The 11,944-nt window shown below is 36.1% G+C and overlaps 1 non-coding gene across 1 annotated transcript; it reads right to left on the bottom strand.

Annotated features, from left to right (window-relative positions):
- Positions 1–3,226: 3,226 nt before the first annotated feature.
- On the bottom strand, positions 3,227–3,333 carry LOC126957850 (U6 spliceosomal RNA). Its single transcript, XR_007726993.1, has one exon. It is a non-coding gene; the product is annotated as a U6 spliceosomal RNA (small nuclear RNA).
- Positions 3,334–11,944: the final 8,611 nt, after the last annotated feature.

The raw sequence follows: 11,944 nt of genomic DNA, 5'->3' as shown, positions 1-11,944 counted from the left end.
GAGGAGTCGCCACACTATTTTCCGCAATGGCTGAACTAGTTTACAGTCCCACCAACAATGTAAAAGTGTTCCTATTTTTCCACATCCTCTCCAGCACCTGTTGTTTGCTGATTTTTTAATGATTGCCATTCTAACTGGTGTGAGATGGTATCTCATTGTGGTTTTGATTTGCATTTGTCTGATGGCCAGTGATGATGAGCATTTTTTCATGTGTCTGTTGGCTGTATGAATGTCTTCTTTTGAGAAGTGTCTGTTAATATCCTTTGCCCACTTTTTGGTGGGGTTGTTTGCTTTTTTCTTGTAAATTAGGTTGAGTTCTTTGTAGATTCTGGATATTAGCCCTTTGTCAGATGACTAGATTGCAAACATTTTCTCCCACTCTGTAGGTTGCCTGTTCACTCTGAAGGTAGTTTCTTTTGCTGTGCAGAAGCTCTTTAGTTTAATTAGATCCCATTTGTCAGTTTTGGCTTTTGTTGCCATTGCTTTTGCTGTTTTAGACATGAAGTCCTTGCCCATGCCTATATCCTGAATGGTATTACCTAGGTTTTCTTCTAGGGTTTTTATGGTTTAGGTCTAACATTTAAGTCTCTAATCCATCTTGAATTAATTTTTGTAAGGAGTAAGGGAAGGATCCAATTTCAGCTTTCTACTTATGGCTAGTCAATTTTCCCAGCACCATTTATTAAATAGGGAATCCTTTCCCCATTTCTTGTTTTTCTCAGGTTTGTCAAAGATCAGATGGCTGTAGATGTGCAGTATTATTTCTGAGGACTCTGTTCTGTTCCATTGGTCTATATCTCTGTTTTGGTACCAGTATCATGCTGTTTTGGTTACTGTAGCCTTGTAGTATAGTTTGAAGTCAGATAGCATGATGCCTCCAGCTTTGTTCTTTTGGCTTAGGATTGTCTTGGCAATGTGGGGTCTTTTTTGGTTCCATATGAACTATAAAGCAGTTTTTTCCAATTCTGTGAAGAAACTCATTGGTAGCTTAATCGGGATGGCATTGAATCTATAAATTACCTTGGGCAGTATGGCCATTTTCACAATATTGATTATTTCTATCCATGAGCACGGTATGTTCTTCCATTTGTTTGTGTCCTCTTTTATTTCACTGAGCTGTGGTTTGTAGTTCTCCTTGAAGAGGTCCTTTACATCCCTTGTAAGTTGGATTGCTAGGTATTTTATTCTCTTTGAAGCAATTGTGAATGGAAGTTCATTCATGATTTGGCTCTCTGTTTTTTTGTTACTGGTGTCTAAGAATGCTTGTGATTTTTGCACATTGATTTTGTATCCTGAGACTTTACTGAAGTTGCTTATCAGCTTAAGGAGATTTTGGGCTGAGATGATGGGGTTTTCTACATATACAATCATGTCATCTGCAAACAGGGACAATTTAACTTCTGCTTTTCCTAACTGAATACCCTTTATATCTTTCTCTTGCCTGATTGCCCTAGCCAGAACTTCCAACAATATGTTGAATAGGAGTGGTGAGAGAGGGCATCCTTGTCTTGTGCCAGTTTTCAAAGGGAATGCTTCCAGTTTTTGTCCATTCAGCATGATATTGGCTGTGGGTTTCTCATAAACAGCTCTTATTATTTTGAGATACGTTCTATCAATACCGAATTTATTGAGAGTTTTTAGCATGAAGGGCTGTTGAATTTAGTCAAAGACCTTTTCTGCATCTATTGAGATAATCATGTGGTTTTTGTCTTTGGTTCTGTTTATATGCTGGATTACATTTATTGATTTGTGTATGTTGAACCAGGCTTGCATCCCAGAGATGAAGCCCACTTGATCATGGTGGATAAGTTTTTGATGTGCTGCTGGATTCGGTTTGCCAGTATTTTATTGAGGATTTTTGCATTGGTGTTCATCAGAGATATTGGTCTAAAATTCTCTTTTTTTGTTGTGTCTCTGCCAGGCTTTGGTATCAGGATGATGTTGGCCTCATAAAATGAGTTAGGGAGGATTCCCTCTTTTTCTATTGATTGGAATAGTTTCAGAAGGAATGGTACCAGCTCTTCCTTGTACCTCTGGTAGAATTCGGTGTGAATCCGTCTGATCCTGGACTTTTTTTGGTTGATAGGCTATTAATTATTGCCTCAATATGAGAGCCTGCTATTGTTGTATTCAGGGATTCAACTTCTTCATGGTTTAGTCTTGGGAGAGTGTAAGTGTCCAGGAAATTATCCATTTCTTCTAGATTTTCTAGTTTATTTGCATAGAGGTGTTTATAGTATTCTCTGATGGTAGTTTGTATTTGTGTGGGGTCGGTGGTGATATCCCCTTTATCATTTTTTATTGCATCTATTTGATTCTTCTCTCTTTTCTTCTTTATTAATCTTGCTAGCAGTCTATCAATTTTGTTGATCTTTTCAAAAAACCAGCTCCTGGATTCATTGATTTTTTGGAGGGTTTTTTGTGTCTCTATCTCTTTCAGTTCTGCTCTGATCTTAGTTTATTTCTTGCCTTCTGCTAGCTTTTGAATGTGTTTGCTCTTGCTTCTCTAGTTCTTTTAATTGTGATGTTAGGGTGTCAATTTTAGATCTTTCCAGCTTTCTCTTGTGGGCATTTAGTGCTGTAAATTTCCCTCTACATACTGCTTTAAATGTGTCCCAGGGATTCTGGTATGTTGTATCTTTGTTCTCATTGGTTTCAAAGAACGTCTTTATTTCTGCCTTCATTTCCTTATGTACCCAGTAGTCATTCAGGAGCAGGTTGTTCAGTTTCCATGTAGTTGAGCAGTTTTGATTGAGTTTCTTAATCCGGAATTCTAGTTTGATTGTACTGTGGCCTGAGAGACAGTTTGTTATAATTTCTGTTCTTTTACATTTGCTGAGGTGTGCTTTACTTCCAACTATGTGTCACTCTTGGAATAAGTGTGATGTGCTGTTGAGAAGAATGTATATTCTGTTGATTTGGGGTGGAGAGTTGTGTAGATGTCTGTTAGGTCTGCTCAGTGCAGAGTTCAGTTCAATTCCTGGATATCCTTGTTAACATTCTGTCTCGTAGACCTGTCTAATGTTGACAGTGGGGTGTTAATGTCTCCCTTTGTTATTGTATGGGAGTCTACATCTCTTTGTAAATCTCTGAGGACTTGCTTTATGAATCTGGGTCCTCCTGTATTGGGTGCATATATATTTAGGATAGTTAGCTCTTCCTGATGAATTGATCCCTTTACCATTATGTAATGGCCTTCTTTGTCTCTTTTGATCTTTGATGGTTTAAAAATATAGAACGCTTCACGAATTTTTGTGTCATCCTTGCGCAGGGGCCATGCTAATCTTCTCTGTATCATTCCAATTTTAGTATATGTGCTGCCGAAGTGAGCACAGGACTTGGTAATTTCTACTTGTCGTTAAGCCCACGGGCATGCAGAGTGCAAAAAGGAAGGAGACTTGGCAACTTCCCCCTAGATTTTGGAGGATGCAAAACATTGCTGTAGGGGCAGAGCCTCTGCGGAGAAGCTGTACTAGTGCAGTGAGGAGGGGAATGTGGATGGGGAGCCCCCACATAAAGTCCACATCAGGGCACTGCCTATTGCAGCTGTGGGAATAGGGCTGCCACCTTCCAGAAACTATAATGGTAGATCCACCACGAGCTTGCATTCTGAACCTGGAAAAGACACAGCTGCTCAACTCCAACTTGTAAAAGCAGTCACAGGGGCTGCTCCCTGCAGTGCCACAGGGGCAGAGTCATCCAAGGCCTTGGAAGTCCACCCTTTGTACCAGTGTGCTCTGGATGTGGTACATGGAGTAAAAGGAGATTATTTTGGAGCTCTGAGATATAATGACTACCTACTGTGTTTCAGACTTGCATGGAAACTGTAGCCTCTTTCTTTTTGCTGGCTTCTCCCTTTTGGAATTGGAATGTCTACCCAATGCCTATACCTCCATTGTATCTTGAAAGTAAATAATTTGTTTTAATTTTACAGGCTCATAAGTGGAAAGAGATGAGTCTCAGATGAGAGTTAGAACTTTGTCCTTGATGTTGGAATGAGTTAAAGCTTTTTAAAGACTATTGGCACAGGATAATTATATTTTGCAATGTGAGAAAGACATAAGATTTTTAGGAGATAGAGGCAGAATTAGATGGTTTACATATTTGTCTTCTTCAAATCTCATGTTGATTTCTCGTTTCTGGCCCAGCATATTTCAAAATGTTCAGTGTTGCACACTCCTTGCCTGAGGTGGGAAGGGATTTTTCTCAGATATTCACTGTGAGCACCTGGTAGAGCTCCTGGAAGTAACATCTACACATGTGTGAGGGCCTCCCCATGACTGGGTCCCCTGGAATTTTTAACTCTCAAAATTGTCTACAGTGAGCCTCCAGCATTTCATCAGTTATAGTTTATATTTTCCTAACCTGGCACTGAATCTCACAGATGTTTCTGCTCTAGAAAGATGGGATTCTCTATATTTGCCTGTCTCTCCAATTTTGGGAGCAGGGGCTTGCCCTGTAATCTCACTTCAAAAAGAGAAGGAGTTGTTGATTTTTCAGCTCATTTAACGTTTTTTTCTAATTTTTAAACTTTTTTTATTTTTAGGGTACACTTCTAAGCTCCTTTCATGCTGGTCCAGAAACCAGAAGTCTCAAAAGTAAATGATTTAATACAACAAAAGACAGAATAAATCCATTAATTAATCAAATAATGCACTAATCCCTCCATTTTAAGTTCATGAAGGTGAATTTGACTAAGAAATATACTTTTAACGCCAAGTGTGGTGGCTTATGCCTGTAATCCTAGCACTTTGGGAGGCTGAGGTGGCTGGATCACCTGAGGTCAAGTGTTTGACACCAGCCTGGCCAACATGGTGAAACCTCATCTCTACAAAAAATACAGAAAAAAATTAGCCAGGCACAGTGGTGGGCACCTGTAATCCCAGCTACTTGGGATGCCAAGGCAGGAGAATTGCTTGAACCTAGGAGGCGGAGGTTGCAGTGAGCAAGATTGTGCCATTGTACTCCAGCTTGGGTAACAGAGTTATGTATACATAACACACACACACACACACACACACACACACACACACATATATATATGTATATTTGGAAATACAGATTCTTATCTTTGTAAGATAAGAGGCACATGTGCCTTTCAGAGGCACATAAAAGTATATTTTAAAAGTATATATATACACTTCTAAAATTGTATCTAACCAATGTCTTTTCCAGGTGGGTACTTTTTCCCATTGAGTTGACTCATTTTATTTTCTGTCTGAATAATGCTTCTAAATCCTTCTGGGTTAGCCATTCCAATCGAAATCCTAAGGACACACAACACTCTTCACTAAAGTGCCTAGAGTATCTTCAGACACTAATTATGTCCAATGCATAACTTCCAATTTTATTCCTTATTAGTTTGTCCAAGTGAATCTCAGATTTTTAAGAATATATGGCATAGATTTTCAAATTGCTTATATTCCACATACCATCATGTTGATCAACCCATATCAAGTATAACCATGAACAAAAGAATGCCAGAGTTGAAGTAAATAACATTTAAATATGGGTGGAAACAGCCAATAGTCACTTCATTAATTTTCACTACAGCTAAGCTTTTTGGCTCATTGTTTTCTGTACAGATTAAATAGTATTGGATCATTTGTCAGAATCACTTCACAGTGAATGAAGAAAGTTTTTATCTCTTATTTTCAGTAAATTGTCATCGTGAATCTTGCCAGTCAAATTTCCTAAATCCTGGTTGTTGAAGTTATTTGGCTTTTTTATTTCCACCTAAAGTTTCAAATATATTATTCCTTTATTTATAATAGTGTTTTGGAGGCAGAAAGTAATAACATTTAGTTTTACCTTATTGTAGTAATTTCATTATCTCTATTTTTGTATTATTCTGACTTTTTTGTTTTGCTTTTCTGAAAAGAAAAACACAAAACTTTGTTCCAGCATCATTAGTATTTTGTGCACTTATTTCCATTTCAACAAGCATTTCTCCATGTAATGATATATTTTCAAGAAATTCTCAGTGATTCTGACTTATATCTGAGTTAATGAAACTAATAAAATTGAAAGTTATAGAAGTCAAAGTTACTGAGTGAGTTTTTCCTTTTTTACGTGCCTCTGAAAGTTACTACAAAGATAAGAATCTCTATTTCCTAACCCAGTGAAATTTTAACTTGTGTTCCTAGATTAATATTTTAATACTGCCTTACCAAATGCAGTCTGTTTTTCTGTGTTGCTTAGTGTCACCATTTAAATACGGATTATGGCATTAGAAATTAGATATGTTTGAGATCCCTGGTAATGTTCATTTGTAGGAAATACAGAAAACTAAAAGTTACCTTTCATCAGGAGGTTAGACTATTGTTCTGTTTTCTTTCTTTCCCCTCTAATAGAGTGTAACTCTAATAGTTAAGACATAGCAGGGGACAAACATTTCAGTCTTAAATTTCTAAACTTTATTATATTCATTACTCATGAGTTGAAAGCATTATTAAGCAGAAAATATATTATTCAAGTAAAAATCTTTTGTAAAATTAAATTTATATAATGTTATTAGTTTTTTATATATAAGTCTGATGTGATAATCATTTAAGTTTTGTATCCTTTCTTATTATTATAAAAAGTGGTCCTTATTGATCATTGGTGCCAGCCACATTTGGTGTTTAGAGATAAAATTTTGACTTTTTCTTAATTTTTGTGTGAATTCATATCATTCAAAGATTTAAAAGTAGCATGCTTAATTGATTTATGCTTCATTTCTTTTCAAAATGTGGTGTTTTCATTGTTTTGTTTAGATTTCTTTAGTGAAAAAGTAAATCAAATAATCTACAGATTTAAGTGATTTTTTTAAGAAAAGGTTTATGTTTATCCTTATTTAGGAAATAAGGTTTTTCTCCCTTTCCTTATGGGGTTAAAAACTTTCAAATTTACTTCATGTGGGTTTTTCCATGATTATATGGTAGAGATGGTCCAGAAACATCTTTGAAAGATGCACTTGGCTGCTAACTAGAGGGAACAGGTTCTCATAGGAAAAGTGAGGGCAGAAGGATAACAAGTGATCTCCTCAGGGAAGAAGTATCTACCCAGGAACACCCTTTCTTATCTTAGGTTTCTTTTCTGTATCATTCTTAATTGGTGGTAATATTCAATGTAGCAAAACTGCACTCTTCAAAGCTTATGAAAATGCTACTTCTTTATCCATCTTACTTGGCAAGTAAATTAGTAAGATCTCATATGGAGATTTATTTTCAAACTGTGTAACAAAAATCATTTTTTCCCCAAATATTTCCCAATGATACTGGGAAGGTATTTGTATAAACTTGTTTCATAGGTTTTATATGTTTACACAATTCTGCAAGTTTTCTCTTTTGTTCTCAAAATGGTGTGTTCAAATGAGTGACTACCTGGAAACACTTTTTAATTTAATGAAATCAGGATCTTTTCCAAAATTGTAGGTTTTAAATCTAGATAATATCATGAAATTTCAAGGAAATTTAACTATGCCTCCAATAACTGTTTCTAATGTACTAAGACAAAACTTCCAAATGTAGTTTAATCTGGATAAGAAGTTTTCTTCTGAACAAGTTTTCTGAAGACATATTAAATATTTGGAATTTGTTTATTGATTTCTTCTGAACCTATATTATTTCTATTTACCCAATACTTAATTCAATGACTTATTGTTCCAGTTACTGTGGCTGCATGAGACGTTATTACAAAACTTCATTGTAAAAAGCATCAATGGGTTTTGATCATGTCTTTTGTGGGCCAGGAAATCAGACAGGGCATAGAAAGTCAGGCTTATCTCTGCTTCATAATGTCTCTAGCCTCAGCTGGACGTCTCAAAGACTGTTAAAACTGTCTGAAGAGCTTTCTACTCACAAATCTGGTGGTTTATAGAACTGTCAACTGGGGCCTCTGTTATGTTGGGCAAAAGATGGCTGCTTTATGTCTAAGCATTCTATCCATAGGCAAAGTGGAAATCAAATTGAAAGGGAAGACCGAAGGGAAAATTCTGTGTCACAGAATCCAAAAATGTATCAATGGATAACCTAGCTGAAAGAGAATCTGGGGAAGCAAGTATTATTTCACTGGGCAAACAGATACTCAAAAATGTGGTTTTATTATTAAGGCACATTAAAATGTATATTATGTAGGTAAGTATTCATACAAATCACGCTCAGTATTCTCTAAGCCTACCTTAAAATTCTTTTAAAGCTTTGAGCCTTGGTTTTCTACACAATTTTATCTGCTGCACAGCTTCTAAATCAATTCCTTGCTTTCTAGGGCTAGAGATAATTGTATTCTAGTCTGAACCATACTTGAAGTAAGTTGTTTATCATTCAGTCTGCATTTATGCCCTCCTTGTGATAAATTTAATTTCAAAGTAATGGTCCCAGTTTTCTTTGTTTTATGGCTGCCCCATCACCAAGAAGAAGACAAAAATGTAAAATATTTGATATCTGTGTTTCCTTAACTGCATTGCATAATCAAGCAAAATATTTTATTAGTTGATTAATAATGATATATTCAGATATTACCTATAGAATTAGTCACATATTGAAAATAGAAAGTTTTTATAAGTATCCAGTCAGTTCATATCTTATTAACTTCTTAAAAAATAAACATGCTAACTTTTCTCTTATAAATATATATTAAATTAGCAGTTCACAGTAACTAAAAGCACTAAAAGCCCACTAACTGAATGGGAAAGTGAGCTGATGGATATCATAACTAGTTCTGGTTTAAAAACTCACTCCCTGCCAAATATTTTTGCCTTGATTTTTAATTTGAGTGTTGTTTTCAATTTTCTTAGAGAAAAATATTTAATAGTATATTGGTTTGAAAATACCCTAATACCAAATACAGAAATTATTGCAATGGATAGAAGGCTAATAAGGGTTAATTGCAGTCTTTTTAAAATTTACTGACTCAGATTAGTAAACCAATCTTCACTTTGTCAAGGTATGTGCATTTTAATACCAAAGTATCTATTATCAATATAATATACATTGTTAATTGTCTTCTAAACATTTTAAATCGATTTCTTTTCTTTCTTTCTTTTTTTTTTTTTTTTTTTTTTGAGACGGAGTCTTGCTCTGTCGCCGGGGTTGGAGTGCAGTGGCCAGATCTCAGCTCACTGCAAGCTCCGCCTCCCGCCTGCCTCAGCCTCCCGAGTAGCTGGGACTACAGGCGCCCGCCACCTCGCCTGGCTAGTGTTTTTTTTTTTTTTTTTTTTTTTTTTTTTTTTGTATTTTTTTAGTAGAGACGGGGTTTCACCGTATTAGCCAGGATGGTCTTGATCTCCTGACCGCGTGATCCGCCCGTCTCGGCCTCCCAGAGTGCTGGAATTACAGGCTTGAGCCACCGCGCCCGGCCGATTTCTTTTCTTTTTTAATGAACACGTTTACGTATAATGAACAAGATGGCTGACTGAAGTTGTGTTCTGCAGCCCAACCAAAGTTAAATGACAGATATCATATCTGTAAATTTAAGGATTCATTACTTTAAAAAAATCTCAAAAACTTACCAACTTACTGCAATTTGCTAGGTGCTGGGCTAGACTCTTGAGAGAGGAAGACAAATTAGTTCCGGTTTTCAAACTTAGTGGAAGACTCAGAAGAACACAGAGAATTATGCTGCATATAATAAGTGCTATTTAGATAAGCACCGTTTGTTATGGAAACCTTGCTATTTTGTAGATTGAATACACTGGAACAAGTTGAACAATTCAAATTTTGACTGTTACAAAATAAACAACAGGAGCCAAATCTTTGTGCATGTAAATTAAATAGCATTATTTTAAGTGTAATTTTATTTCTCAATTTTAAGAGAGTATTTTTGCATATCAAAGCTAGCATGAATCTTGGTAGGGCTTAGTGCAGGAAAGAGAAATAAGAGTTTAGTCTAAGTGGATGACTAGATTGAAAAAGAGTGGGAAGCTAGAAGAGGAAATGGGCCACTTACAAAAGTCTAGAATATGAATGTGGCTTCTATGCTCAACCATAGAGTATAAGGAGAGAAAACAAACTTCAACAGCCATTTTCCCCACCATTCCATAAGCTTCGTAACTTTAAAGCTAAAACTAACCTTAGAATTATGACTCATTATTTCAAATCAGCAGCTTCGTTTGTCATCTAATCTTAAATTTCCAAATCACATCACAGAATGCCTTAGAAGCTTTCCTCTGCTTTTGTTACACAAGTATTTTGTCCTTACATTGGAAACAAACTGTAATGTATATTGAAAATTCTTATTACATCCACTGAGAATCCATAAGAAATTTAGAAATTCCGTACCATACAGAGTGCTCATGGAATTAGGATTCCAGGAATTTTCTTTAATTGCACGCAACACAAGTCAAACTTTTCCACTGTTTTAGTTTTAGTTTTGTTTTGTTTTATCTACGGTCTTGGAGTCACTCAACTCGTCGAAACGTTTCTGCTTTTTTTCTGCCCTTCACCTCTTTGCCCTCAATCTCCATAACCCCTTTGGTCATTTTTCAAAGGGCTCACCTTTATGAAAACCCTAATATTCATTATCAATTATCTAGATAGCTTCACTTTTACTCTGCAGGAATTCAGTGACTAGGGTGGGGATTAGGGTGTGAAAAAAAGTTGGATGTTGCAGGTTGGGCATACTCAAAACGATCACAATTCCTCTGTGATTAACTCCCTTGTCTGTTTTTGTCTATGACCATTATCTTCCTCTGATATTTTCCTTTTCCATATACTTTTTTGCCACATCTTCCAGTTGAGGATCAAGAACATGTACTCTGGGGTTGAGCAACTTTCTCAAACTGTTCCTACCCTTAGAAGTTTGGGCAGTGGCCAGGCATGATGGCCCATGCCTGTAACCCCAACATTTGGGGAAGCCAAGGAGGGAGGATCGCTTAAGCTCAGGAGTTCAATACCAGCCTAGGCAACAATAGGGATACCCTGTCTCTCCAAAAATTAAAAAAAAAAAAATAGGCAAGCATGGTGGTATACACCTGAGTTCTCAGGTAGGGTTAAGGAAGACTGTGGTGGGCCCAGCTAAGCTTGAGCCAGGGAGATCAAGGCTGCAGTGAGCATGTTCATGTCAGTGCACTCCAGCCTGAGTGACAGAGTGAGACCCTGTTTCAGAAAAAAAAAAAAAAAAAAAAAAAAGTTTGGGTGATCAAACTTTAAGTCCAGACAATTTTAGTTCAGTCTTATAGTTCATTTGGCTACTCGGCGCTTTCAAAAACTCAGTAGACTTCTTGTTTAATAAATATTGAACCTTGAGGAATGTTTTCTCTAAGTCAATTTTATTCTGAGTTTCCTTAATTTTTTGAAAGTTTTAGTAATAGACATAAAAGCCATATCTTTATTTTTCTCTTCATTAGAAAGCAGAGTTTTAATTACCTTTGTCACTTAAAATACTTTCTCAATCATATTTCCTAGTATTTGTGATCTCAGAGTAGTTGATTCGCCCCACTTTGCAAATTCTGAAATTTCTTGAATCTCTCCGTTTTCTTTAATTTGAGTCTGCAAATTTGCCAATTCTTATCTGAGGTTACCAGGTTTTTAGTAACATTCTGTCAAAAGCAGGTAACAGCAATCAACTCAGAAGACTAACGTTCAGTTTTTCAAACTCTTCCTAATACTGCAGATTTATAAGATTAATGATCTATTTTCAAAACCATGCTTCCTTACTGCAAGCAATAGACAGATTACCATCTTTCAAGATTACAATAATTAATGGCTTCCTCAGCATATCAATAAAGCAAGAATACATAGTTTATGTTTTATGTTTCAGAATCTCCCAACTTCTGGGATAATTATTTTTGGAATAGAAGAAGCTGAAATATGTCATTATAACAAACCACCCTAAAATATTAGTGGTGTAAGAGAACAAAAATCCATCTTTGTTTCTGCAGAGTCCACTGCAGGAAAGACAGAACTGAAGGATCTCACTCAGCCATTAAATGCTTCTACTCTTAGCTGAAGCACACAACTTCCTG

This window comes from Macaca thibetana, chromosome 6, assembly GCF_024542745.1.
Source record: "Macaca thibetana thibetana isolate TM-01 chromosome 6, ASM2454274v1, whole genome shotgun sequence".
In the NCBI taxonomy this organism is placed as follows: Eukaryota; Metazoa; Chordata; class Mammalia; order Primates; family Cercopithecidae; genus Macaca; species Macaca thibetana.
The sequence above is the reverse complement of the archived record's forward strand: the minus strand, read 5'-3'. Positions and strand labels throughout refer to the sequence as shown.